The 27,582-nt window shown below is 54.2% G+C and overlaps 1 protein-coding gene across 3 annotated transcripts in view; it reads right to left on the bottom strand.

The window, feature by feature from the left end:
• grm2a (glutamate receptor, metabotropic 2a) overlaps positions 1–14,435 on the bottom strand; it is a 134,799-nt gene extending 120,364 nt beyond the window's left edge. For 2 of the 3 annotated variants that reach the window (XM_087994530.1, XM_043708473.2), the window contains exon 1: positions 13,849–14,435. The gene's annotated coding sequence lies outside the window, so the exon portion shown is untranslated. Of the gene's footprint in view, positions 1–13,529; positions 13,595–13,848 lie in introns of those variants that run through there. The other variant, XM_087994532.1, reaches the window with a different exon arrangement.
• Between the last annotated feature and the right edge of the window lie 13,147 nt (positions 14,436–27,582).

The following is a 27,582-nucleotide window of genomic DNA, read 5'->3' on the forward strand; positions in this document are numbered from 1 at the left end:
CTCCCCTATCTGGACACTCCCCTACCTGGACACGCCCCTACCTGGATACTCCCCTACCCGGACACTCCCATACCTGGACACTCCCCTACCCAGATACTCCCCTACCTGGACACTCTCCTACCTGAACAATCCCCTACCCGGACAGTCCCCTATCTGGATACTCTGCTACCTGGATTCTCTCCTACCTGGACTCTCTTCCACCCAGACAGTCCCCTAGCTGGACACTCCCCTCCCTGGATACTCCCCTACCTGGTCACTTTCCTACCTGGACACTCCCCTACCTGGATACTCCCCTTCCTGGACACTCCCCTACCTGGATGCTCCCTTACCTGGACACTCCCCTACCTGGAATGTCCCTACCTAGACACTCCCCTACCCGTCACATCCCTACCTGGACACTCCCCTACCTGGAAACTTCCCTACCTGGACCTTCCCCTACATGGACAGTCCCCTACCCAGACAGTCCTCTACCTGGACACTCCTCTACCTGGAAAGACCCCTACGTGAACAGTTCCCTACCTGGACACTCCCCTACCTGGACACTTTCCACCCTGGACAGTCCCCTACCTGGACAGTCCCCTACCTGGACAGTCCTCTACCCGGACACTCTCCTACCTGGACCCTCTAGTACCCAGAGTGTCCCCTACATGACCAGTCCCCTACCTGGACACTCCCCTACCTGGATACTCCCCTACCTGGATACTCCCCTACCCAGACACTCTCCTACCCGGACACTCTCCTACACAGACTGTCCCCTACCTGGAGAGTCAGCTACCTGGACACTCCTACCTGGGCAGTCCTCTACCTGGATACTCTCCTACCTGGATACTCTCCAAACTGGAGAGTCCTCTACGTGGACACTCTCCATCCTGGACACTATCCTACCTGGACCGTCCTCTGTCCAGACACTCCCCTACCTGAACACTCCCCTACCTGGATCCTCCACTTATTGGATACTCTCCTGCCTTGACACTCTTCCACCCAGACAGTCCGCTGCCTGGAGAGTCATCTATCTGGAAATTCTCCGACCTGTACACTCCCCTACCCGGACACTTCCATACCTGGACACTCCACTACCTGGACACTCCCCTACCTGGACACTTCCCTACATGGACACTCCCCTACATGGACACTCCACTACCTGAACACTCCCGTACCCGGACAGTCCCCTACCTGAACACTCCCGTACCCGGACAGTCCCCTACCTGGACACGCCCCTACGGACAGTCCCCTACCTGAACACTCCCATACCCGGACTGTCCCCTACCTGGACACGCCCCTACCTGGAAAGACCCCTACGTGAACAGTTCCCTAGCTGGACACTCCCATACCTGGACACTCCCATACCTGGACACTTCCCTACCTGGACCTTCCCCTACGTAGACAGCCCCCCCACCCAGACAGACCTCTATCTGGACACTCCCTTACCTGGACAGCCCCCTACCTGGACAGCCCCCTACCTGGACAGCACCCTACCTGGACAGCACCCTACCTGGACAGTCCCCTACCTGAACAGTCCCCTACCTGAACAGTCCCCTACCTGGACACTCTCCTACCTGGAGAGTCAGCTACCTGGACACGCTCCTACCTGGTCGCTCCCCTATCTGGATACTCCACTACCTGGACAGTCCTCTACCTGAAAACTCTCCAACCTGGACAGTCCTCTACCTGGACAGTCCACTACCAGGACAGTCCCATACCTGGACACTCTTCTACCTGGACACTCCTCTACCTGGACAGTCCTTTACCTGGACCGCCCCTACCTAGATCCTCCCCTAAGGACACTCCCCTACTTGGATACTCCCCGACCTGGACACTCTCATACCTGGACACTCCCCTACCTGGACACTCCCCTACCTGGATACTCCCCTACCGGGACACTCTCCTACCTGGATATTCTCCTACCCGGACACTCCCCTACCTGGATACTCCCCTGCCGGGACACTCCCCTACCTGGATACTCCCCTACCGGGACACTCCCCAACTTGGATACTTCCCTACCTGGATACTCCCCTACCTGGACACTCCTATACCTGGATACTCCCCTACCTGGACACTCCCCTACCTGGACACTCCCCTACCTGGATACTCTCCTACCCAGACACTCCCCTACCTGGATACTCCCCTACCTGGACACTCCCCTACCTGGATACTCTCCTACCCGGACACTCCCCTACCTGGACAGACCTCTACCTGGACACTCTCCTACCTTGACACTCTCCTACCTGGACAGTCCCCTACCTGGACACACTCCTACCAGGACACTCCCCTACCCGGACACTCTCCTACCTTGACAGTCCCCTACCTGGACAGTCCCCTACCTGGACACTCCCCGACCTGGACATTATCCTACCCAGACACTCCCCTACCTGGATACTCCCGTACCTGGACACTCCCCTACCTGGACGCTCCCCTACCTGTACACTCCACGACCTGGACACTCCCTTACCTGGACACTCCCATACCTGGACACTCTCCTACCTGGACACTCCCCTAACTGGACACTCCCTTACCCGGACACTCCCCTACCCGGACACTCTCCTACCCGGACACTCCCCTACCTGGACACTCCCCTACCTGGACACTCTCCAACCTGGACACTCCCCTACCTGGACACTCCCCTACCTGGACACTCCCCTACCCGGTCATTCCCCTGCATGGACACTCTCCTACCTGGACACTCCCCGACCTGGGCATTCCCCTACCCGGACACTCCCATACCTGGACACGCCCCTACCCGGACACTCCCCTACGTGGACACTCCCCTACCTGGACAATCTCCTACCCGGACACTCCCCTACCTGGACACTCCCCTACCCGGACACTCCCCTACCTGGTCACTCCCCTACCTGGACAGTCCTCTGCCTGGAAACCCCCGTACCCGGACACTCCCCTACCTGGACACTCCCCTACCTAGATTCTCCCCTACCTGGACAGTCCTCTACCTGGACAGTCCCCTACCTGGACACCCCCCTACCTGGGCACTCCCCGACCGGACACTCCCCTACCTGGAAACTCCCCTACCTGGACAGTCCTCTGCCTGGATACCCCCCTACCCAGACACTCCTCTACCTGGACACTCCCCTACCTAGATACTCCCCTACCTGGACAGTCCTCTACCTGGACAGTCCCCTACCTGAACACTCCCCTACCTGGGCACTCCCCGACCGGACACTCCCCTACCTGGAAACTCCCCTACCTGGACAGTCCTCTGCCTGGATATCCCCCTACCCAGACACTCCTCTACCTGGACACTCCCCTACCTAGACACTCCCCTACCTGGACAGTCCTCTACCTGGACAGTCCCCTACCTGGACAGTCCCCTACCTGGACACTCTCCTACCTGGACAGTCACCTACCTGGACACTCCCCTACCTGGGCACTCCCCTACCTGGGCACTCCCCTATCTGGATACTCCGCTACCTGGATACTCCCCTACTGGACAGTCCTCTGCCTGGATGCTCTACTACCTGGAGAGTCCTCTACCTGGACACTCTCCTACCTGGACACTCACCTACCTGGATACTCTCCTACCTGGATACTCTCCTACCAGGACACTCCCCTACCTGGATACTCCCCTACCTGGACACTCCTCTACCTGGACAGTCCCCTACCTGAACACTCCCCTACCTGGGCACTCCCCGACCGGACACTCCCCTACCTGGAAACTCCCCTACCTGGACAGTCCTCTGCCTGGATACCCCCCTACCCAGACACTCCTCTACCTGGACACTCCCCTACCTAGACACTCCCCTACCTGGACAGTCCTCTACCTGGACAGTCCCCTACCTGGACAGTCCCCTACCTGGACACTCTCCTACCTGGACAGTCACCTACCTGGACACTCCCCTACCTGGGCACTCACCTACCTGGATACTCTCCTACCTGGATACTCTCCTACCAGGACACTCCCCTACCTGGGCAATCCCCTACCTGGGCACTCCCCTATCTGGATACTCCGCTACCTGGATACTCCCCTACTGGAAGTCCTCTGCCTGGATGCTCTACTACCTGGACACTCCTCTACCCGGACAGTCCCCTACCTGGACACGCCCCTACCTGTACACTCCCCTACCTGTACACTCCCATACCTGGACACGCCCCTACCTGGACACTCCCCTACCTGGACACTCCCCGACCTGGACACTCCCCGACCTGGACACTCTCCTACCTGGACACTCCCCTTCCCGGACACTCTCCTACCTGGACGCTCCCCTATCTGGACAGTCCCCTACCTGGACACTCTCCTACCTGGAAACTCCCCTACCCGGACACTCCCCTACCTGGACACTCCCCTACCCGGACACTCCCCTACCTGGACAGTCCCCTAACTGGAAATTCCATTACCCAGACAGTCCTCTACCTGGATACTCCCATACCTGGACACTCCCATACCTGGACACTCCCCTACCTGGATGCTCCCTTACCTGGATGCTCCCTTACCTGGACGCTCCCCTACCTGGAATGTCCCTACCTAGACACTCCCCTACCCGTCACATCCCTACCTGGACACTCCCCTACCTGGAAACGTCCCTACCTGGACCTTCCCCTACGTGGACAGTCCCCTACCCAGACAGTCCTCTACCTGGACACTCCTCTACCTGGAAAGACCCCTACGTGAACAGTTCCCTACCTGGACACTCCCCAACCTGGACACTTTCCACCCTGGACACTCTCCTACCTGGACAGTCCCCTACCTGGACACTCTCCTACCTGGACACTCTCCTACCCAGACTGTCTCCTACCTGACCAGTCCCCTACCTGGACAGCACCCTACCTGGACAGCACCCTACCTGGACAGTCCCCTACCTGGACAGCACCCTACCTGGACACTCTCCTACCTGGACACTCTCCTACCTGGACACTCCCTATCTGGACAGTCCCCTACCTGGACAGTCCTCTACCCGGACACTCTCCTACCCGGACACTCTCCTACCTGGATTCTCTCCTACCTGGATACTCTCCTAACTGGAGAGTCCTCTACGTGGACACTCTCCAACCTGGACACTATCCTACCTGGACCATCCTCTGTCCAGACACTCCCCTACCTGAACACTCTCCTACCTGGATCCTCCCCTAACTGGATACTCTCCTGCCTTGACACTCTTCCACCCAGACAGTCCGCTACCTGGAGAGTCATCTATCTGGAAATTCTCCGACCTGTACACTCCCCTACCCGGACACTTCCATACCTGGACACTCCACTACCTGGACACTCCACTACCTGGACACTCCCCTACCTGGACACTCCCCTACCTGAACACTCCCGTACCCGGACAGTCCCCTACCTGGACACGCCCCTACCTGGATACTCCCCTACCTGGACACTCCCCTACCCGGACACTCCCATACCTGGACACTTCCCTACCTGGACCTTCCCCTACGTAGACAGCCCCCCACCCAGACAGACCTCTATCTGGACACTCCCTTACCTGGACAGTGCCCTACGTGGACAGTCCCCTACCTGGACAGCCCCCTACCTGGACAGCACCCTACCTGGACAGCACCCTACCTGGACAGTCCCCTACCTGGACAGCCCCCTACCTGGACAGCACCCTACCTGGACAGCACCCTACCTGAACAGTCCCCTACCTGGACACTCTCCTACCTGGACACTCTCCTACCTGGTCGCTCCCCTATCTGGATACTCCACTACCTGGACAGTCCTCTACCTGAAAACTCTCCAACCTGGACAGTCCTCTACCTGGACAGTTCTCTATCTGGACAGTCCACTACCAGGACAGTCCCATACCTGGATACTCTTCTACCTGGACACTCCTCTACCTGGACAGTCCTTTACCTGGACCGTCCCCTACCTAGATCCTCCCCTAAGGACACTCCCCTACTTGGATACTTCCCTACCTGGACACTCCCATACCTGGATAGTCCCCGATCTGGACAGTCCACTACCCGGACACTCTCCTACCTGGACACTCTCCTACACAGACACTCCCCTATCTGGATACTCCCCGACCTGGACACTCTCCTACCCGGACACTCCCCTACCGGGACACTCCCCTACTTGGATACTTCCCTACCTGGATACTCCCCTACCTGGACACTCCCATACCTGGATACTCCCCTACCTGGACACTTCCCTACCTGGACACTCCCCTACCTGGATACTCTCCTACCCGGACACTCCCCTCCCTGGATACTCTCCTACCGGGACACTCCCCTACCTGGACACTCCCCTACCGGGACACTCCCCTACCTGGACACTCCCCTACCTGGATCCTTCCCTACCTGGACACTCCACCACCCGGGCACTCTCCAACCTTGACACTCTCCTACCTGGACACTCCCCTACCTGGACATTATCCTACCCAGACACTCCCCTACCTGGATACTCCCGTACCTGGACACTCCCCTACCTGGACGCTCCCCTACCTGTACACTCCACTACCTGGACACTCTCCTACCTGGACACTCCCCTACCTGGACACTCCCCTACCTGGACACTCCCCTACCCGGTCATTCCCCTGCATGGACACTCTCCTACCTGGACACTCCCCGACCTGGGCATTCCCCTACCCGCACACTCCCCTACCTGGACACTCCCCTACCTGGACAATCTCCTACCCAGACACTCCCCTACCTGGACACTCCCCTAACCGGACACTCCCCTACCCGGACACTCCCCTACCTGGACACTCCCCTACCTGGACACTCCCCTACCCGGACACTCCCCTACCTGGTCACTCCCCTACCTGGACAGTCCTCTGCCTGGAAACCCCCGTACCCGGATACTCCCCTACCTGGACACTCCCCTACCTAGATACTCCCCTACCTGGACAGTCCTCTGCCTGGATACCCCCCTACCCAGACACTCCCCTACCTGGACACTCCCCTACCCGGACACTCCCCTACCTGGATGCTCCCCTACCTTGACACTCTCCTACCTGGTCACTCCCCTACTTGGACAGTCCTCTGCCTGGAAACCCCCGTACCCGGACACTCCCCTACCTGGACACTCCCCTACCTAGATACTCCCCTACCTGGATAGTCCTCTACCTGGACAGTCCCCTACCTGGACACTCCCCTACCTAGACACTCCCCTAACCGGACACTCCCCTATCCGGACACTCCCCTACCCGGACACTCCCCTACCTGGACACTCCCCTACCTGGACACTCCCCTACCCGGACACTCCCCTACCTGGATGCTCCCCTACCTTGACACTCTCCTACCTGGTCACTCCCCTACCTGGACAGTCCTCTGCCTGGAAACCCCCGTACCCGGACACTCCCCTACCTGGACACTCCCCTACCTAGATACTCCCCTACCTGGACAGTCCTCTGCCTGGATACCCCCCTACCCAGACACTCCCCTACCTGGACACTCCCCTACCCGGACACTCCCCTACCCGGACACTCCCCTACCCGGACACTCCCCTACCTGGACACTCCCCTACCCGGACACTCCCCTACCTGGATGCTCCCCTACCTTGACACTCTCCTACCTGGTCACTCCCCTACCTGGACAGTCCTCTGCCTGGAAACCCCCGTACCCGGACACTCCCCTACCTGGACACTCCCCTACCTAGATACTCCCCTACCTGGACAGTCCTCTGCCTGGATACCCCCCTGCCCAGACACTCCCCTACCTGGACACTCCCCTACCCGGACACTCCCCTACCCGGACACTCCCCTACCCGGACACTCCCCTACCTGGACACTCCCCTACCCGGACACTCCCCTACCTGGATGCTCCCCTACCTTGACACTCTCCTACCTGGTCACTCCCCTACTTGGACAGTCCTCTGCCTGGAAACCCCCGTACCCGGACACTCCCCTACCTGGACACTCCCCTACCTAGACACTCCCCTACCTGGACAGTCCCCTACCTGGACTCTCTCCTACCTGGACACTCCCCTACCTGGACACTCCCCTACCTAGACACTCCCCTACCTGGACAGTCCCCTACCTGGACAGTCCCCTACCTGGACTCTCTCCTACCTGGACAGTCACCTACCTGGACACTCCCCTACCTGGGCACTCCCCTATCTGGATACTCTGCTACCTGGACACTCCCCTACCTGGACAGTCCTCTACCTGGACACTCTCCTACCTGAACACTCACCTACCTGGATACTCTCCTACCTGGATACTCTCCTACCCGGATACTCTCCTACCTGGACACTCTCCTACCTGGACACTCTCTCACCAGGACAGTCCTCTACCCGGACACTCCCCTATCTGGATACTGCACTACCTGGACACTCCCCTACCCGGACACTCCCCTATCTGGATACTGCACTACCTGGACACTCCCCTACCTGGACACTCCCCTACCTGGACACTCCCCTACATGGATAGTCTTCAACCTGGACAGTCTCCTACCTGGACAGTCCTCTACCTGGACACTCCCCTACCTGGATACTCCCCTACCTAGACACTCCCCTACCTGCACACTCCTCTATATTCACCATCCAGATCACGGTCTATGCAGACAGATGGTTTTTCAGATACTCTTCTATCCAGACAGTCCACTATCTCAATACTCTCCTATTTGGATAGACTACAAATTGGACCATTCCAATATCAAGATACCTTCCTATCCAGATAGGCTGATATCCAAATAATCCACGATCGAGATAGTTGACTGTCCGGACATTCTCTGTTCTGGACAGTCCACTATCTGAACATTTGCAATCCATCATCTAAAAGGCCCTCCCCTTTCCAGACAGTCAACAACTGGACATTGAGCTTTTTGGACAAACCCTTATCCCAAGTTGGACACACCCCTCTCCTTGTCATAGCACTAATGGGACAGTTCATTCGTTGGACTGTCAGCTTTTAGGGGTCAATCCAGCATTAGAACCATACATTACCCAAAGCACCTCTTCCCAGGGGAGTCTCATTTTGTATTGGAAGACAGCCACTATCCAGACCTTTCGCTGTCTGGGTAAATTCCAATCCAAATACACCTCCTGCTATTGTAACGTGATAGTGGTGTCCCTCTGCATCCTCGCGCAATCGGAAATCGCACTATGGCAACTCGCTGTCGGAAATTGTGCGATAGAAACCTGCTATATAAAATCGTGCTATGGAAACCCACTGTAGAAAACGGTGCTGGGGACACTCACTAAAGAAACTGGTACTATGGAAACTTGCTATGGAAAATCTCACTATGGAAACTTGCTACGGAAAATCACACTATGGAAAAATCACACGATGGAAACACTATAGAAAATTGTATTATGGAAACTCTCTATAGAAAGTCTTGTCGGCAGGGTGCTGGCAGGTGGAACTAGATTGGGTTGGGATATCTGGTCAGCATGGATAGGTTGGACCGAAGGGTCTGTTTCTGTGCTGTACATCTCTATGACTCTATGCTATGGAAACCCGTTATAGAAAATTGCGCTGTAGAAGACTGATAATAGAAAATCACTGTACCCATTCGGCAGAAAGTTTACGTTATCCAAACAATGTCCACAATTTGTCCATCACATTATAGCCAATTCGCACTTACGTTAAAGCAAAAGCACCTGTAGTCCCCCTAACCAGACAATCCCAAATCCAGCCACACACCTGTCCAAACCCTCTCCAATCTGGATACACCTCCACCTGGACATTCCCCTAGCTGGCACTCCCCTATCCATCACTCCACTATCTGGACAGTTTCCTCTCTGGGCAGTTTCCTCTCTGGGCAGTTTCCTCTCTGGACAGTTTCCTCTCTGGACAGTTTCCTCTCTGGGCAGTTTCCTCTCTGGGCAGTTTCCTCTCTGGGCAGTTTCCTCTCTGGACAGTTTCCTCTCTGGGCAGTTTCCTCTCTGGACAGTTTCCTCTCTGGGCAGTTTCCTCTCTGGGCAGTTTCCTCTCTGGGCAGCCCTATCTGGACACTCACACCATCTGGAAGGTTTCCTATTTTCTAGCTTCTTTCACTTGCTGTTTTGGAAGGAGCATCATGTTTCTACACTTGGATTAAGCCGATAGCTGGTAATCTCTGATCTCTGAACAGTTGGTGTGTGAAGGCATCGCAAACAGTAATCAAATACTGATTAAATAAAATGAAAGAACCAGAAACAAAAACAAAAACAGGCAAAACTCATCAGGTCTGGCAGCATCTGGGGAAAGAATTCAAACCATTCTGAAGAAGGATCCACGGATCTAAAAGGTTCATTCTGCTTTCTCTCCACTGATGCTGTCAGACCTGTTGAGTTTCTCCAGCAATTCCTGTGTTCGTTTTTGAAACAAATGCTGATCCCTGATTGGGACTTACATGGTGCTATGTTATTCTAGTGCTATCCAATGGAAAATGTGTGGGATCAATAGATGTCAATGTTGAAACTGATTACTTATTGAAACCACTGGATCTCCAGTTCTTCCCTCGAACTAATGGTTAGATTTTTGATTGATGAATATCACTAAGTGAGGTGTCCATTTTCAGCAGCCTGGTCTGGTCTGAATGTACATTAAAAACAGTAAGGTGGATGCATGTGAGATTGTCTGTATGCATATGTGCATGCTACTGTATGTCTGTGAGATTGTGTGACTGTGTGACTGTATACGTGTGTGCATGTCTATGTGACAGAGACTGTGTGTGAGACTGTGTATTGTCATGTGTAAGTGTGAATGTGTGTGTCGATGTGAGTGATGATGTGTGTCAATCACTCACATCGACACAATGATGTGTGAGTGACTGAGTGTTGGTATGGTTTTCTGTGCGTATGTTGGTGTCTAACCACGTGCATGCGTTGGTGTGCATGAGACTGTGTTTTTGTGTGACTGTGTCTTAGTGTGTGACTGCATGTTAGAGTGTAACTGCATTAGCGTGTGACTTGTGTTAGCAAAAGCGGACACTGTCTTGGTGTGTGTGTCAGTGCGTGACTGTGTTGGTGTGTGGTTGTGTGTTAGTATGTGTAGCTCTGTATGTTGGTGTGTGTGTCCATGTGTAACTGTGTAGATGTCAATATGTGACTGTGTCTGTGTGACTGTGTCTGTGTGACTGTGTGTCAGTGTGTAGCTCTGTGTCAGCATGTGACTGTCTATTGATATGTGACTGTATCTGTGTGACTGTGTGTCTATGTGTAACTGTATGTATCACTGTGTGTCAGTGTGCAACTCTGTCTAAGTGTATGATTGTCTGAATGACAGAACATAGAACATAACAGTGCAGTACAAGCCCTTTGGCCCTCGATGTTGCGCTGACCTGTGAAACCAATCTGAAGCCTATCTGCCCTACACTATCTCATTGTCATCCATATGTTTATCCAATGACCATTTAAATGCTCTTAAAGTTGACAAGTCTATTACTGTTGCAGGCAGGGCATTCCATACCCCTACTACTCTGAGTAAAGAAACTACCTCTGACATCTGTCCTATGTCTATCATCCCACAATTTAAAGCGATGTCCCCTCCTGCTAGCCAACACCATCCGAGAGAAAAGGCTCTCACTGTCCACCCTATCTAACCCTCTGATCATCTGACTGTGTCTGTGTGTAACTCTGTGTCAGTGTGTGACTGTATGTTGGAATGTGACTATGTCTGTGTGACTGTGCATCTATGCGTAACTCTGTGTGTGACTGTGGCTGTGTGTCAGTGTGTAACTCTATGTGAGTGTGTGACTGTGTGTTGGAGTGTGACTGTGTGTGACTGTGTCTGTGTGACTGTGTGTAACTTTGTGTCAGAGTGTGACTCTGTGTGACTGTGTGTAACTCTGTGTCAGAATGTGACTCTATGTGACTGTGTGTAACTCTGTGTCAGTGTGACTCTGTGTGACTGTGTCTGTGTGACTGTGTGTAACTCTGTTTCAGTGTGACTCTGTGTGACTGTGTCTGTGTGACTGTGTAACTCTGTCAGTGTGACGCTGTGTGACTGTGTGTAACTCTGTGTCAGAGTGTGACTCTGTGTGACTCTGTGTGACTGTGGGTAACTCTGTGTCAGTGTGTGACTCTGTGTGACTGTGTCAGTGTGACTGTGTAACTCTGTGTCAGTGTGACTCTGTGACTGTGTCAGTGTGAGTGTGTAACTCTGTGTCAGTGTGACTCTGTGTGACTGTATGTAACTCTGTGTCAGAGTGTGACTCTGTGTGACTGTCAGTGTAACTGTGTAACTGTGTCAGTGTGACTCTGTGTGACTGTATGTAACTCTGTGTCAGAGTGTGACTCTGTGTGACTGTCAGTGTAACTGTGTCAGTGTGACTCTGTGACTGTGTCAGTGTGTGTGTAACTCTGTGTCAGTGTGACTCTGTGTGACTGTGTCAGTGTGACTGTGTGTAACTCTGTGTCTGTGTGACTGTGTGTAACTCTGTGACTGTGTGTAACCCTGTGACAGCATTTATCTATCTGTGTCAGTGGCCCTGTGCATGGCTCTGAGCTACCATGTGTTCAGCTCTCTCCTGTTGGAGTTGGAGTTGATGTTCTGTTCCGGACACCGAGCACACTGTCCTGTGGGACAAGCTGCAGCTCCCCTCACTGCTTCCCCGCCTCTGGCTTTTCCTGGGGGGCTGATGCAGTGACTGACAGTCGGCGGGCCTTTCTGGAGAGGGTCAGGGAGCACCGCTGGGATCTGGGATCAGAGCCCGAGTCCTCTCCGGGCTCAGGGAGGTTCTCAGCCGCCGACAGAGCAAGCATCCCCCCAAGGTCTGAGCTCCTACAACACCAGAGCGTGTTCTTCAAACTGCAATAGTCAGTGGGCAAGAGGCGGAATGGTATCGCCGAGAGAGAGAGAGAGAGAGACAAGGACACTGAGAGGGAGAGGGAAAGGGGGCTGTGGGGAGTGAGGAAGGGGACAGAGGGGGAGTTATAGAGGACGATAGAGAGGGAGAGGGGGAGGGAACAGGACTCGGGTCAGCTTCACTTTGGCTAGTCCAGGGACTGATCCTGAGCACAGGAAGGTCCCGGACTAAGCAATGCCGGAGCTGAGAGCGGGTAACCAGTTCGGACTCCAGTGTGGGGCCAGTATCAACACATCAACACTCCCGGTTATAGCGCCGTCCTAACACCTCCTCAAACAGGGAGGCTCCGTGTGTCTGTGTGTATCTGTGTGTGTATCTGTGTCTGTGTGTATCTGTGTCTGTATCCCTGTCTCTATATATCCCTCTGTGTATCTGTGTCTGTGTGTATCTGTGTCTGTGTGTCCCTGACTCTATATATCCCTCTGTGTATCTGTGTGTATCTGTGTCTGTGTGTATCTGTGTGTCTGTGTGTATCTGTGTGTCTATGTCCCTGTCTCTATATATCCCTCTGTGTGTCTGTGTGTGTGTCTGTGTATCTGTGTGTGTTTATCTGTGTGTCTGTGTCCCTGTCTCTATGTATCCCTCTGTGTGTCTGTGTGTGTCTGTGTATCTGTGTGTGTATCTGTGTGTCTGTGTCCCTGTCTCTATGTATCCCTCTGTGTGTCTGTGTGTGTATCTGTGTGTGTGTGTGTATCTGTCTCTATGTATCCCTCTGTGTGTCTGTGTGTCTCTCGGTGTCCCTCTGAGTGTTTCAGCATCAAACTGCTGAGGGTTACTGGGCTCAGGTTGCTCCCCCACCCCCCCCGGGTGTGTGCTGCCGGTGAGATTCCCGGTCTCCCGTTTCTTACCGCTGTGTGCCGGTGTTTCCCGGGATGTTCCCGGGCTCCGCTCCCATCCCAGAAGGCTGTCCCGGCTCAGCTCTCTCCCAGTCTCCGTCTCTGTGCTCAGCGGGCTGGGACTGACCCTCTGGATTCCCCCCCCCCCCCCCCCCACCAGCCCCCGGTCCCTCCCTCTCCCTCTCCCTCTGTCATGGGGCTCACTCCCTCTCCCTGAGCCCCTTCACCCCCCTCCCCAACATTATTACACACACACAATAGTACAACACACACACACAATGCACAGAAACCTGGGGAAGGGGGGGGGGGGGGAGAACTATTCCTCACTCACCTGAGGCATCCCTCCCTCATCTCGCCCCAAGAGGGCTATCACCCGCTGGATGGGCCCAACGGACTTGCCTCCGCAGCCTGTGATACCGAGGGACGCGGAACGGTGTCTGCCCGGCTTCCTTGGTGGCGTGGGGCAGTGCTAACGGTGGGAGCTCTGGGCTGTCACTGTGCTGACTGGGGCTGGGTTTCCTGGGGGTCTGAGCCCCTCCTGGGTCCGGGAGGCAGTCAGGGGTGAATCCGACAGAACTCACCGCTGCACAGACTCGATTCCGCTGGAATTTGAGAATCCCAGTTCCAGATTATTTCCCGAGAGCTGTCCACAAGCCACACACTCTCTCTGCCTCTGTCTCTGTCTCTACTGAAGGTTCCTCGCTGGTCTGTTGCTTTATTTCCAACTGTTCCTGTCGCGAACGTTGCTTTGACAAGCCAAGGGGCAGTGGAAACAGTGAAAATGCTCATTGAATGTTGCACCAGGATCGAGAGACGACACTGACAACGGCTGAGAGTGAAAAGGGCGCGCGGGTCTGCATTTAGATAGCCCCTTTCACAATCGCAGGGCACCTCAAAGCGCCTTGCAGCCAAGGAGTTGGAGGTGCAGTAGCTGTTGAAATGTTCAGATAGGTGGCGCACGGCACACTCCCACCCACCCACCCCCCCCCCCCCCTCCCATCCCCCAGACAGCAAGGAGATAATGACCAGTTCCCAGTCAGGGTTAACTCCATTGCTGTGAACCTGGAGTCACATGTACACCTGACCAGGTAAAGATGGCCGACTCCCTTCCTGAGAGCACCTGAGTGAACCAAAGAGGGTTTTGCAGCACCCAGTGGTCACCATCCCTGAGACTAGCTTTCAATTGCAGATTGATGATGAGTCACAAGTTAAATTCTACCAGCTGCTGTGGTGGGGGGGGGGGGGGGGGGTGGGATTTGCAGTGTCCTCAAAGGGCTCGTCAGGATTGAGGCTGGGAGGACCCCAGGAACAACTCCCCAGCTGGAGGTTCAGAAGCAGCCACTTGCTGTTCCGTGCTCAGCCGAGGCCAGGCGGTGGATGTGAGCGTGCAGCCCTCCCACAGTGACACACCGAACGATTTGCCTCTCTCGACAGGCACTGGCACGTGGCACAGCGTGGATCCATAACCTGCTGATTGAGAGTTCGTCCACACACACACACACACACACAGAGTATGATGAACACAGACTGACTCCCGGGGATCAGACACTGACAGGGATAATGAGGCGGTCAGTGTTAGCGAGGATGTCTTAACCAAATTGGGAAGGGTGAGGGTAACACAGGATGGTAAACGTTAAGTAGAGTGTCGTTAGTACCTGGGAATGATGGAGAAGCAGAGAAGAGCAGGAGGATAAGAGACAAATGTTGTATTTTGTTAACAAAGGGTTGGATAGTCAGGGTTAATGAGGCCGGTGTGAGCCTAAGCTGACTGCTGTGTTTCCCATTTGGAGGGAGTACATTATCAGGAAGCTGTGAGGCTGCTGGTCTGTGTGATTCCCTCTAGCAACCGGAGAGAGGAGAACGGGTAAGGTGTGTGCCAGTTCCAATCGAAGTGGGCGACCATGGCGAATGGAGTTCCACAGGGCTCAGTGTTGGGATCGCACCTCTCCACCTTCCACATTAACAATGTGGACCAAGGAACTGAGGGCTTTGTTGCTAAGTTTGTGGATCTCACAAAGATAGGTGGAGAGACAGGTAGTGTTGGGAGAAGGACTTGGACAGGATAAGAGATTGGGCACAAAAGTGGCTGATGGAATACAATGTGGGAAAGTGTGAGGTTGTGCACCTTGGTAGGAAAAATAGAGATGTGGACGATTTTCTAAACAGGGAAAGCCCTGGGAAATCTGAAGCACAAAGGGGCTTGAGATTCATTGATCAGGATTCTCTTAAGATGAACACGCAGGTTCAGAGGGCAGTTAGGAAGTCAAATGCAATGTTCGCATTCATTGCAAAGGGGCTGGAATACAAGAGCAGAGGTGTATTGCTGAGACTGTGTAAGGCTCTGGTCAGACCGCATTTGGAATATTGTGAACAGTTTTAGGGCTCATACCGAAGGCTGGCATTGTGGGGGAGGTCCAGAGGAGGTGTTCAAGTATGAACCCAAAGATAAAGGGCTTGTTAAATGAGCAGTTGAGGGCTCGATGCAGTTTGGAAGCTTGAGGGGGGATCTCATTGGGACTTACAGAATACTGAGAGACCTGGATAGAGAAGATGTTACCATAAGACCATAAGACATAGGAGTGGAAGCAAGGCCATTCGGCCCATCGAGTCCACTCCGCCACCAATCATGGCTGATGGGCATTTCAACTCCACTTACCCTCATTCTCCCCATAGCCCTTAATTCCTTGTGACATCAAGAATTTATCGATCTCTGCCTTGAAGACATTTAGCGTCCCGGCCTCCACTGCACTCCGCAGCAATGAATTCCACAGGCCCCCCCCCCCCTACTCTCTGGCTGAAGAAATGTCTCCGCATTTCTGTTCTGAATTTACCCCCTCTAATTCTAAGGCTGTGTCCACGGGTCCTAGTCTCCTCGCCTAACGGAAACAATTTCCTAGCGTCCACCCTTTCCAAGCCATGTATTATCTTGTAAGTTTCTATTAGATCTCCCCTTAATCTTCTAAACTCCAATGAATACAATCCCAGAATCATCAGCCGTTCCTCGTATGTTAGACCTACCATTCCAGGGATCATCCGTATGAATCTCCGCTGGACATGCTCCAGTGCCAGTATGTCCTTCCTGAGGTGTGGGGACCAAAACTGGACACAGTACTCCAAATGGGGCCTGACCAGAGCTTTATAAAGTCTCAGTAGCACAACGGTGCTCAGTAGCACCACGAGTAGGAGAGACTAGAACCTGAGGGCCCAGCCTCAGAGTGAAGAGACAGCCCTTTAGAGCTGAGATGAGGTGGAATGTCTTCAGCCAGAGGGTGGTTAACCTGTGGACCTCATTGCTGCAGAGGACTGAGGAGGGGCCCAAGTCACTGAGTCTATTTCAGAGAAAAGGACAAATGGCAGGAGAATGGGGTTCAAAAACATGTCAGCCATGGTCGAGTGGTGGAGCAGATCTGAATGGGCCGAATGGCCTAATTCTGCTCCTGTTTCTTACTCTTTCATGGGAGTGAGGGAGGTGAGTGAGTGGGTGGGTGGGAGTGAGGGAATGGCTGAGTGACTGGAAGTGAATGAGAGAGTGGATGGGGTTGAGTGAATGGATGGGAGTGACTGAGTGGGTGGAAATGAGAGCAGGAGTGAGTGGGTGTGGATGAGTAAGTTGTTGAAGTGAGTGGGTGGGAGTGAGAGAGTGGCTAGGAGAGGATGAGTGGGAGGGAGTGAGCTGGATGGAGTTATAGTCATAGAGATGTACAGCATGGAAACAGACCCTTCGGTCCAACCTGTCCAGGGAGTGAGGGCGAGTGAGTGAGTGGGTGGGAGGGAGTGGGATGGATTGAGTGGGAGAGATTATATGGCAGTGAGTGAGTGGGAATGGGGGGGTGGTTGAGTGATAGTGCATAGGCAAGACTGAGTGGGTGGGAGTGCTTGGGACTAAGAGGAGGAGAGTGAGTGAATGGGTGGAAGTGAGTGAGGGGGTCAGAGGGAGTGAGTGAATGGGTGGGGGTGAGTGGAGATGAGTGAGTGAGAGGGAGGGTGGGAGTGAATGGAGGTGTGAGAGGGAGTGAGTGAGTGAGTGGGTGGGAGTGAGTGGAAGTAAGTGAGTGAGAGGGAGGGAGTGAGTGAGTGGACGTGAGTGAGTGAGTAAGAGGGAGAGAGTGAATGAGTGGGAGTGAGTGGAGGTGAGTGAGAGGGAGGGAGTGAGTGGGAGTGAGTGGACGTGAGTGAGTGAGTGAGAGGGAGGGAGTGAGTGAGTGGGTGGGAGTGAGTGGGGGTGAATGAGAGGGAGGGAGGGAGTGAGTGGGTGGGAGTGAGTGAGTGGGTCAGAGGGAGTGAGTGGAGGTGAGTGAGTGAGTGGGTAGGAGTGAGTGAGTGGGTGGGAGTGAGTGGAGGTGAGTGAGTGGGTGGGAGTGAGTGAGTGGGAGGGTGGGAGTGAGTGAGTGGGTGGGAGTGAGTGAGTGGGAGGGTGGGAATGAGTGGAGGTGAGTGAGTGTAGTGAGTGAGTGAGTTGGAGGTAGCGAGTGAGTGGGTGGGAATGAATGAGTTGGAGTGAGTGAGTGAGTGGGAGTGAGTGAGTGAGAGTGAGTGGAGGTGAGTGAGTGAGTTGGAGGGAGTGAGTGAGAGGGAGGGAGAGAGTGAGTGAGTGAGAGGGAGTGAGTGAGTAGGTGGGTGAGATGGACTGAGTGAGTGAGTGGGTGAGAGGGAGTGAGTGAGTGGGAGTGAGTGACTGAGTGGGTGAGAGGGAGGGAGTGAGTGACTGAATGGGTGAGAGGGAGGAAGGGAGTGGGTGGGAGTGAGTGACTGAGAGGAGGGAGTGAGTGAGAGGGACGGAGTGAGTGAGGGAGTGAGTGGTGGTGAGTGAGTGGAGGTGAGTGAGTGAGTCAGAGGGGGAGAGGGAGTGGGTGGGGGTGAGTGAGAGGGTTAGAGGGAGTGAGTGAATGGGTGGGGATGAGTTGAGATGAGTGCGTGAGAGGGAGGGAGTGAATGGAGGTGTGAGAAGGAGTGAGTGGGTGGGAGTGAGTGGAGGTGAGTGAGTGAGTCGGAGGGAGTGAGTGAATGGGTGGGGGTGAGTGGAGATGAGTGAGTGAGAGGGAGGGAGGGAGTGAATGGAGGTGTGAGAGGGAGTGAGCGAGTGAATGGGTGGGAGTGAGTGGAGGTGAGTGAGTGAGTGAGTGGGAGTGAGTGAATGGGTGGGAATGAGTGAGTGAGTCAGAGGGAGTGAGTGAATGGGTGGGGGTGAGTGGAGATGAGTGAGTGAGAGGGAGGAAGGGAGGGAGTGTGTGGGAGTGAGTGGAGGTGATTGAGTGAGAGGGAGGGAGGGAGTGAGTGGGTGGGAGTGAGTGGAGGTGAGTGAGTGAGTTGGAGGGAGGGGGTGGATGGGAGTGGGTGGAGGTGAGTGAGTGAGTGGGAGTGAGTGAGTGAGTGGGAGTGAGTGAGTGAGTGGGAGGGTGGGAGTGAGTGGAGGTGAGTGAGTGGTAGTGAGTGAGTTGGAGGCAGCGAGTGAGTGGGTGGGAGTGAGTGAGTTGGAGTGAGTGAGTGGGAGAGTGAGTGGAGGTGAGTGAGTGAGTTGGAGGGAGTGAGTGAGAGGGAGGGAGAGAGTGAGTGAGTGGGAGGGAGTGAGTGAGTGGGAGGGAGTGAGTGAGTGGGTGGGTGAGATGGACAGAGTGAGTGAGTGGGTGGGTGAGAGGGAGTAAGTGAGTGAGTGGGAGTGAGTAACTGAGTGGGTGAGAGGGAGGGAGTGAGTGACTGAATGGGTGAGAGGGAGGGAGGGAGTGGGTGGGAGTGAGTGACTGAGTGGGTGAGAGGAGGGAGTGAGTGAGTGGGTGGGTGAGAGGGACGGAGTGAGTGAGGGAGTGAGTGGAGGTGAGTGAGTGAGTCAGAGGGAGAGAGTGAGTCGGTGGGGGTGAGTGAGGGGGTCAGAGGGAGTGAGTGAATGGGTGGGGGTTGAGTTGAGATGAGTGCGTGAGAGGGAGGGAGGGAGTGAATGGATTGTGAGAAGGAGTGAGTGAGTGAGTGGGTGGGAGTGAGTGGAGGTGAGTGAGTGAGAGGGAGGGAGGGAGTGAATGGAGGTGTGAGAGAGAGTGAGTGAGTGAATGGGTGGGAGTGAGTGGAGGTGAGTGAGTGAGTGGGAGTGAGTGAATGAGTGGGAATGAGTGAGTGAGTCAGAGAGAGTGAGTGAATGGGTGGGGGTGAGTGGAGATGAGTGAGTGAGAGGGAGGGAGTGAGTGAGTGGGTGGGAGTGAGTGGAGGTGAGTGAGTGAGAGGGAGGGAGTGAGAGAGTGGGTGGGAGTGAGTGGAGGTGAGTGAGTGAGAGGGTGGGAGTCAGTGGAGGTGAGTGAGTGAGAGAGAGGGAGGGAGTGGGTGGGAGTGAATGGAGGTGAGTGAGTGAGTGGGTGGGAGTGAGTGAGTGGGTGGGAGTGAGTGGAGGTGAGTGAGTGTGTGAGTGGGAGTGAGTGTGTGGGTGGGAGTGGTTGGAGGTGAGTGAATGGTAGTGAGTGAGTGAGTTGGAGGCAGCGAGTGTGTGGGTGGGAGTGAGTGAGTTGGAGTGAGTGTGTGGGTGGGAGTGAGTGAGTGAGTTGGAGGGAGTGAGTGAGAGGGAGGGAGAGAGTGAGTGAGTGGAAGGGAGTGAGTGAGTGGGTGGGTGAGAGGGATGGAGTGAGTGAGTGAGTGGGTGAGAGGGAGTGAGTGAGTGGGAGTGAGTGACTGAGTGGGTGAGAGGGAGGGAGCGAGTGAGTGGGTGGGAGTGAGTGACTGAGTGGGTGAGAGGGAAGGAGTGAGTGAGTGGGTGGGTGAGAGGGACGGAGTGAGTGAGGGAGTGAGTGGTGGTGAGTGAGTGAAAGGCAGGTAGTGAGTGAGTGAGAGTGTGAGTGAGAGGGAGGCGGTGAGAGGGAGGGAGTGAGTGAGAGTGAGTGAGTGAGAGTGAGTGAGTGGGAGGGAATGAGTGAGATGGAGGGAGGGAGTGAGTGAGAGGGAGAGAGTGAGAGGGAGAGAGTGAGAGGGAGGGAGTGAGTGAGAGGGAGGGAGTGAGAGGGAGGGAATGAGTGAGAGGGAGTGAGAGGGAGGGAGGGAGTGGTGGTGAGTGAGTGAGAGGGTGGGAGTGAGTGAGTGGATGGGTGAGAGGGAGGGAGTCAGTGAGAGTGAGTGAGTAAGAGGGAGGGAGTGAGCGGGAGGGAGTGAGTGGAGGTGAGTGAGTGAGTTGCAGTGAGTGAGTGAGAGGGAGGGAGTAAGAGGGAGAGAGTGAGTGAGAGGGAGGGAGTGAGTGAGAGGGAGGGAGTGACTGAGAGGGAGGGAGTGAGAGGGAGGAAGTGAGTGGAGGTGAGTGAGTGAGAGGGAGGAAGGGAGTGAGAGGGAGGGAGTGAGTGGAGGTGAGTGAGTGAGAGGGTGGGAGTGAGTGAGTGGATGGGTGAGAGGGAGGGAGTGAGTGAGAGTGAGTGAGTAAGAGGGAGGGAGTGAGCAGGAGGGAGGGAGTGGAGGTGAATGAGTGAGTTGGAGTGAGTGAGTGAGAGGGAAGGAGTGAGAGAGAGGGAGTGAGAGGGAGTGAGTGAGTGAGAGGGAGGGAGTGAGAGGGAGTGAGTGAGAGGGAAGGAGTGAGTGGAGGTGAGTGAGTGAGAGGGAGGGAGGGAGTGAGAGTGAGTGAGAGGGAGGGAGTGAGAGGGAGGGAGTGAGAGGGAGTGAGTGAGTGAGAGGGAGTGAGTGAGTGGGAGGGAGTGAGTGGAGATGAGTGAGTGAGAGGGAGGGAGTGAGTGAGAGGGAGGGAGTGAGTGGAGGTGAGTGAGTGTGAGGGTGGGAGTGAGTGAGTGAGTGGGAGTGAGTGAGAGGGAGGGAGGGAGTGAGAGGGAGAGAGTGGGTGAGAGGGAGGGAGTAACAGGGAGGGAGTGAGTGGAGGTGAGTGAGTGAGAGGGAGGGAGTGAGTGAGAGGGTGGGAGTGAGTGAGTGGGTGGGTGAGAGGGAGGGAGTGAGTGAGTGAGTGGGAGTGAGTGAGTGAGAGGGAGGGAGTGAGTGAGACGGAGTGAGTGACTGAGAGGGAGAGAGTGAGTGGAGGTGAATGAGTGAGAGGGAGGGAGTGAGTGAGTGGGTGGGAGTGGAGGTGAGTGAGTGAGAGGGAGGGAGTGAGTGGAGGTGAGTGAGTGAGAGGGAGGGAGTGAGTGAGAGGGAAGGAGTAAGTGAGAGGGAGGGAGTGAGTTGGAAAGATTGAGAAGGAGGAATTGAGTGGAGGTGAGTGAGTGAGTGGGAGCGAGTGAGTGAGAGGGAAGGAGTGAGTGAGAGGGAGTGAGTGAGTGGGGAGTGAGTGAGTGGGAGTGAGTGAGTGGAGGTGAGTGAGTGAGTGGGAAGGAGTGAGTGAGAGGGAGGGAGGGAGTGAGTCGGAAGGAATAAGTGAGTGGAGATGAGTGAGTGAGTGGGAGTGAGTGAGTGAGTGGAGGTGAGTGAGTGAGAGGGAGGGAGGGAGTGAGAGGGAAGGAGTAAGTGAGAGGGAGGGAGTGAGTGAGAGGGAGGGACTGAGTGAGTGGGTGGGAGTGGAGGTGAGTGAGTGAGGGAGAGAGTGAGTAAGAGGGTGGGAGTGAGAGGGAGTGAGTAGAGGTGAGTAAGTGAGAGGGAGGGAGTGAGTGAGAGGGAGGGAGTGAGTGAGTCGGAAGGAGTGAGTGAGTGAGAGGGAGGGAGGGAGTCGGAAGGAGTGAGTGGAGGTGAGTGAGTGAGTGGGAGTGAGTGGAGGTGAGTGAGAGAGATGGTGAGTGAGAGGGAGGGAGGGAGTGAGAGGGAAGGGGTGAGTGAGAGGGAGTGAGTGAGTGGAGATGAGTGAGAGAGAGTGAGTGAGTTGGAAAGATTGAGAAGGAGGAATTGAGTGGAGGTGAGTGAGTGAGAGGGAGCGAGTGAGTGAGAGGGAAGGAGTGAGTGAGAGGGAGTGAGTGAGTGGGGAGTGAGTGAGTGGGAGTGAGTGAGTGGAGGTGAGTGAGTGAGTGGGAAGGAGTGAGTGAGAGGGAGGGAGGGAGTGAGTCGGAAGGAATAAGTGAGTGGAGATGAGTGAGTGAGTGGGAGTGAGTGAGTGAGAGTGAGTGGAGGTGAGTGAGTGAGAGGGAGGGAGTGAGTGAGAGGGAAGGAGTAAGTGAGAGGGAGGGAGTGAGTGAGAGGGAGGGACTGAGTGAGTGGGTGGGAGTGGAGGTGAGTGAGTGAGAGGGAAGGAGTGAGTGAGTGTGAGGGAGTGAGTGGAGGTGAGTAAGTGAGGGAGAGAGTGAGTAAGAGGGTGGGAGTGAGAGGGAGTGAGTAGAGGTGAGTAAGTGAGAGGGAGGGAGTGAGTGAGAGGGAGGGAGTGAGTGAGTCGGAAGGAGTGAGTGAGTGAGAGGGAGGGAGGGAGTCGGAAGGAATGAGTGGAGGTGAGTGAGTGAGTGGGAGTGAGTGGAGGTGAGTGAGAGAGATGGTGAGTGAGAGGGAGGGAGTGAGTGAGAGGGAAGGGGTGAGTGAGAGGGAGTGAGTGAGTGGGAAGGAGTGAGTGAGAGGGAGTGAGTGAGTGGAGATGAGTGAGTGAGAGGGAGGGAGTGAGTGAGTGGGAAGGAGTGAGTGAGTGGGGAGGGAGGGAGTGAGTCGGAAAGATTGAGAAGGAGGAAGTGAGTGGAGGTGAGTGAGTGAGAGGGAGGGAGTGAGTGAGAGGGAAGGAGTGAGTGAGAGGGAGTGAGTGAGTGGGAAGGAGTGAGTGAGAGGGAGTGGGTGAGTGGAGATGAGTGAGTGAGAGGGAGGGAGTGAGTGGGAAGGAGTGAGTGAGTGGGAGGGAGGGAGTGAGTCGGAAAGATTGAGAAGGAGGAAGTGAGTGGAGGTGAGAGAGTGAGAGGGAGGGAGTGAGTGAGTGGGAAGGAGTGAGTGAGAGGGAGGGAGGGAGGGAGAGGGAGTGAGTGAGTGGAGGTGAGTGAGTGAGTGGGAAGGGGTGAGTGAGAGGGAGGGAGGAAGTCGGAAGGAGTGAGTGAGTGGAGGTGAGTGAGTGAGTGGGAGTGCGTGGAGGTGAGTGACTGAGAGATAGTGAGTGAGAGGGAGGGAGTGAATGAGAGGGAAGGAGTGAGTGAGAGGGAGTGAGTGAGTGGAGATGAGTGAGTGAGAGAGAGTGTGAGTCGGAGGGAGTGAGTGAGTGGGAGTGAGTGAGAGGGAGGGAGTGAGTGAGTGGGTGGGTGTGAGTGGAGGTGAGTGAGTGAGTTGGATGGAGTGAGTGAGTCGAAGGGAGTGAGTGAGTCGGAGAGAGGGAGTAAGTGAGAGAGAGTGAGTGAGTGTGAGTGAGTGGAGGTGAGTGAGTTGGAGGGAGTGAGTGAGTGGGTGGGAGTGAATGGAGGTGAGTGACTGAGCTGGTGGGATGAGTGAGAGGTGGGAGTGAGTGAGTTGGAGGGATTGAGTGAGTCGGAGGGAGTGAGTGAGTTGGAGGGAGTGTATGAGTGGGAGGGAGTAAGTGAGAAGGAGGGAGTGAATGAGAGGGAGGGAGGGAGTGAGTGAGAAGGAGGGAGTGAGTTGAGGTGAGTGAATGAGTTGGAGTGAGTGAGTGGTAGTGAGTGAAAGGGAGTGAGTGAGTGAGAGGGAGTGAGTGAGAGGGAGTGAGTGAGTGGGAGTGAGTGAGTGGTGGTGAGTAAGTGAGAGGGAGTGAGTGAGAGGGAGTGAGTGAGTGAGATGGAGTGAGTGAGTAGTGAGTGAGTAATGAGTGAGATGGAGTGAGTGAGAGGGAGTGAGGGTGGGAGGGAGAGAGTGAGAGGGAGTGGTGAGTGAGTGAGAGGATGGGAGTGAGTGAGTGGTTAGTGAGTGAGTGGTGAGTGAGTGAGTGAGAGGGAGGGAGGGAGGGAGTGAGTGGGTGGGAGTGAGTGAGTGGTGAGGAGTGAGAGGGTGGGAGTGAGTGAGTGGTGAGTGAGTGAGTGGGAGTGAGTGAGAGGGTGGGAGTGAGTGAGTGGTGAGTGGTGAGTGAGTAAGTGAGAAAGAGGGAGTGAGTGAGAGGGAGTGAGTGAGTGGTGGTGAGTAAGTGAGAGGGAGTGAGTGAGAGGGAGTGAGTGAGTGGTGAGTGAGTGAGTGGTGAGTGAGTAAGTGAGAAGGAGGGAGTGAGTGGTGAGTGAGTGAGTGGTGAGTGAGTAAGTGAGAAGGAGGGAGTGAGTGAGAGGGAGTGAGTGAGTGGTGAGTGAGTGAGAGGGTGGGAGTGAGTGAATGGGTAGGAGTGAGTGAGTGGTGAGTGAGTAAGAGGGAGGGAGTGAATGAGTGGGTCGGAGTGAGTGAGTGGGTGCGAGTGAGTGAGTGGTAAGTGAGTGAGAGAGTGGGAGTGAGTGAGAGGGAGGGAGTGAGTGGGTGGGAGTGAGTGAGAGTGAGTGAGTGGGTGGGAGTGAGAGGAAGTGAGTGAGAGGGAGTGAGTGAGTGGGTGGGAGTGAGTGAGAGTGAGTGAGTGGGTCGGAGTGAGAGGAAGTGAGTGAGAGGGAGTGAGTGAGTGGTGGTGAGTAAGTGAGAGGGAGTGAGTGAGAAGGAGTGAGTAAGTGAGAGGGAGTGAGTGAGTGGTGGTGAGTAAGTGAGAGGGAGTGAGTAAGTGAGAGGGAGTGAGTGGTGGTGAGTAAGTGAGAGGGAGTGAGTGACACGGAGTGAGTAAGTGAGAGGGAGTGAGTGAGTGGTGGTGAGTAAGTGAGAGGGAGTGAGTGACAGGGAGTGAGTAAGTGAGAGGGAGGGAGTGAGTGGTGGTGAGTAAGTGAGAGGGAGGGAGTGAGTGGTGGTGAGTAAGTGGGAGGGAGTGAGTGACAGGGAGTGAGTAAGTGAGAGGGAGTGAGTGAGTGGTGGTGAGTAAGTGAGAGGGAGTGAGTGACAGGGAGTGAGTAAGTGAGAGGGAGTGAGTGAGTGGTGGTGAGTAAGTGAGAGGGAGTGAGTGACAGGGAGTGAGTAAGTGAGAGGGAGGGAGTGAGTGAGTGGGTGGGATGAGTGAGTAGTGAGTGAGTGAGTGAGAGGGAGTGAGTGAGAGGGAGAGAGTGAGTGGGTGGGAGTAAGTGAGAGGGAGTGAGTGTGTAAGTGGGTGGGAGTGAGAGGGAGGGAGTGAGTGGTGGTGATTGAGTGAGAGGGTGAAGATGATGGAGTGGTGGTGATGGGTTGGGAGAGAGTAGGTATCAGGAGGTGGAAGTTAATTGGTGGAAGTGAGTGTGTAAGAGAGTGTTGATAGGAATGTTGAGTCATTCAGCACACCAACAGACCCTTCAGTCCAACTAATCCACGCCAAGTTTCCCAAACTAAACTTAATCCCACTTGCGTGCATTTAGCCCATATCCCTCTAAACCTTTCCTAACTCTTTTTAAATGTTGTAACTGTACCTGCATTTAACACTTCCCCTGCCAGTTCATTTCACACACGAACCATTCTCTGTCTTAAAACATTGACCCTCATGTCCCTTTTCCTCACACGTTATAAGTATGCGCCCTAGTTTTGAACTCCGACCTCCTTGCTAATAATCTTATCTATTCTCGTCATGATTTTATAAAACTCTCTAAGGTCGCTGCTCCCACGTCCTATGCTCCAGTGAAAAAAGTCCCAGCCTATCTAGTCTATCCTTTTAACTGAAACCTTCCATTCCTGGCAACATCCTGGTCAATCTTTCCTGAACCCTCTCAAGTTTGATAATATTCTTCTTTTAACAAGGTGACCAGAACTGTACGCAATACTCTGAAAGTGGCCTTACCAACATCCTGTACTGCTTCAACATGACACCCCAATTCCTAGCTCTGACCAATGAAAGCAAGTGTGCTAAATGCCTTTTTAACTACCCTGATGAAGGGCTTACGCCCAAAATGTCGACTCTTCTGCTCCTTGGATGCTGTTTGACCTGCTGCGCTTTTCCAGTGCCACACTTTTTGACTTTTTAACTACCCTGTCTAACTTTAATGCAAATTTCAAAGAAATACGTTCCTGAACCCCTCTGTTCGACAACACTACGCAGGATCCTACTATTAATTGAATGTGTGCTGTCCTTGTTCATTTTACCAAAATCCAATACTTCACATTTATCTAAAGATCAAGATCCCTTTGTACTCTTAGATAGTCTTCTTCACAGTCCACTATACCACCAATTTTGATGTCATCTGCAAACTTAGTAACCACACCTCCTAAATTCTCATTCAAATCAATTAAATACATTACAAACAAAAGTGGACCCAGCACCAATCCTTGTGACACCCCACTGGTCAAAGGCTTCCAGTCTGAAAAACAACCCTTCACCAGCACCCTCTGTCTCCTCCCATCAAGCCCCGATTTTGTAACCAGTTGGCAAGCTAACCCTGAATCCCAAGTGGATGGGGGGGGGGGGTTGTCTGTCAGTGGGAGTGTGCGGCTGGAGTAAATGAGTGGGAGGGAGGGAGTGGGATCGGGTGGTTTGATATGCAGCGAGTGCGTGTGAGTGAGTGGAATGGAATGAGTGTGCGTAATTGGGAGTGACTGAGTGTGAGTGAGTGATTGGCAGTGAGAGGAGGTGAGTGAATCAGTGGGACTGAGTTCGAGTAATGGGATGGAAGTGAGTGGGAGTGAGTCCGAGGGAGTGACTGAGTGGTGATAGTGAGAGAGTGGAAGTGAGAGGGAGTGATTTAATTTAATAATTTATTGTTAGGTGTATTTCTTGTATTGACAATGAAAAGTGTTGTTTAGTGTTGTTTCAGAAAACCAACCAAAACACAGAAATTAGAGCCAGAAAAATAAAGTTCATAGAGCTATAGAGGACACAGACCCTTCGGTCCAACCAGTCCATACTGAACATAATCCCAAACTAAACTAGAACCTCTTGCCTGCTCCTAGCTCATATCTTCCAAACCTTTTCTATTCATGTACTAACCCAAGTGTCTTTTAAACATTGTAATTGTGTTGCATCCACCATTTCTTCAGGAAGTTCATTCTCCTTCATTTATTTATATCAACAATAGACATGGTTGAGATGCTGGAAGACGGGAAGGTTGCTAACGTGGTGCTACTATTTAAGAAAGACAACAAAGAAAAGCCAGGGAACTATAGACCATGGGCCTGACCTCAGTGGTGGGCAAGTTGTTGGAGGGAATCCTGAGAGACAGGATGTCCATGTGTTTGGAGAGGTAAGGACTGATGAGGGATAGTCAGCATGGCTTTGTGCCTGGGAAATCATGACTCACTT

This window comes from Chiloscyllium plagiosum, unplaced genomic scaffold (genome assembly GCF_037043375.1).
Source record: "Chiloscyllium plagiosum isolate Xiang-an unplaced genomic scaffold, Cpla_swu_hap1 HiC_scaffold_14, whole genome shotgun sequence".
Classification (NCBI taxonomy): Eukaryota; Metazoa; Chordata; class Chondrichthyes; order Orectolobiformes; family Hemiscylliidae; genus Chiloscyllium; species Chiloscyllium plagiosum.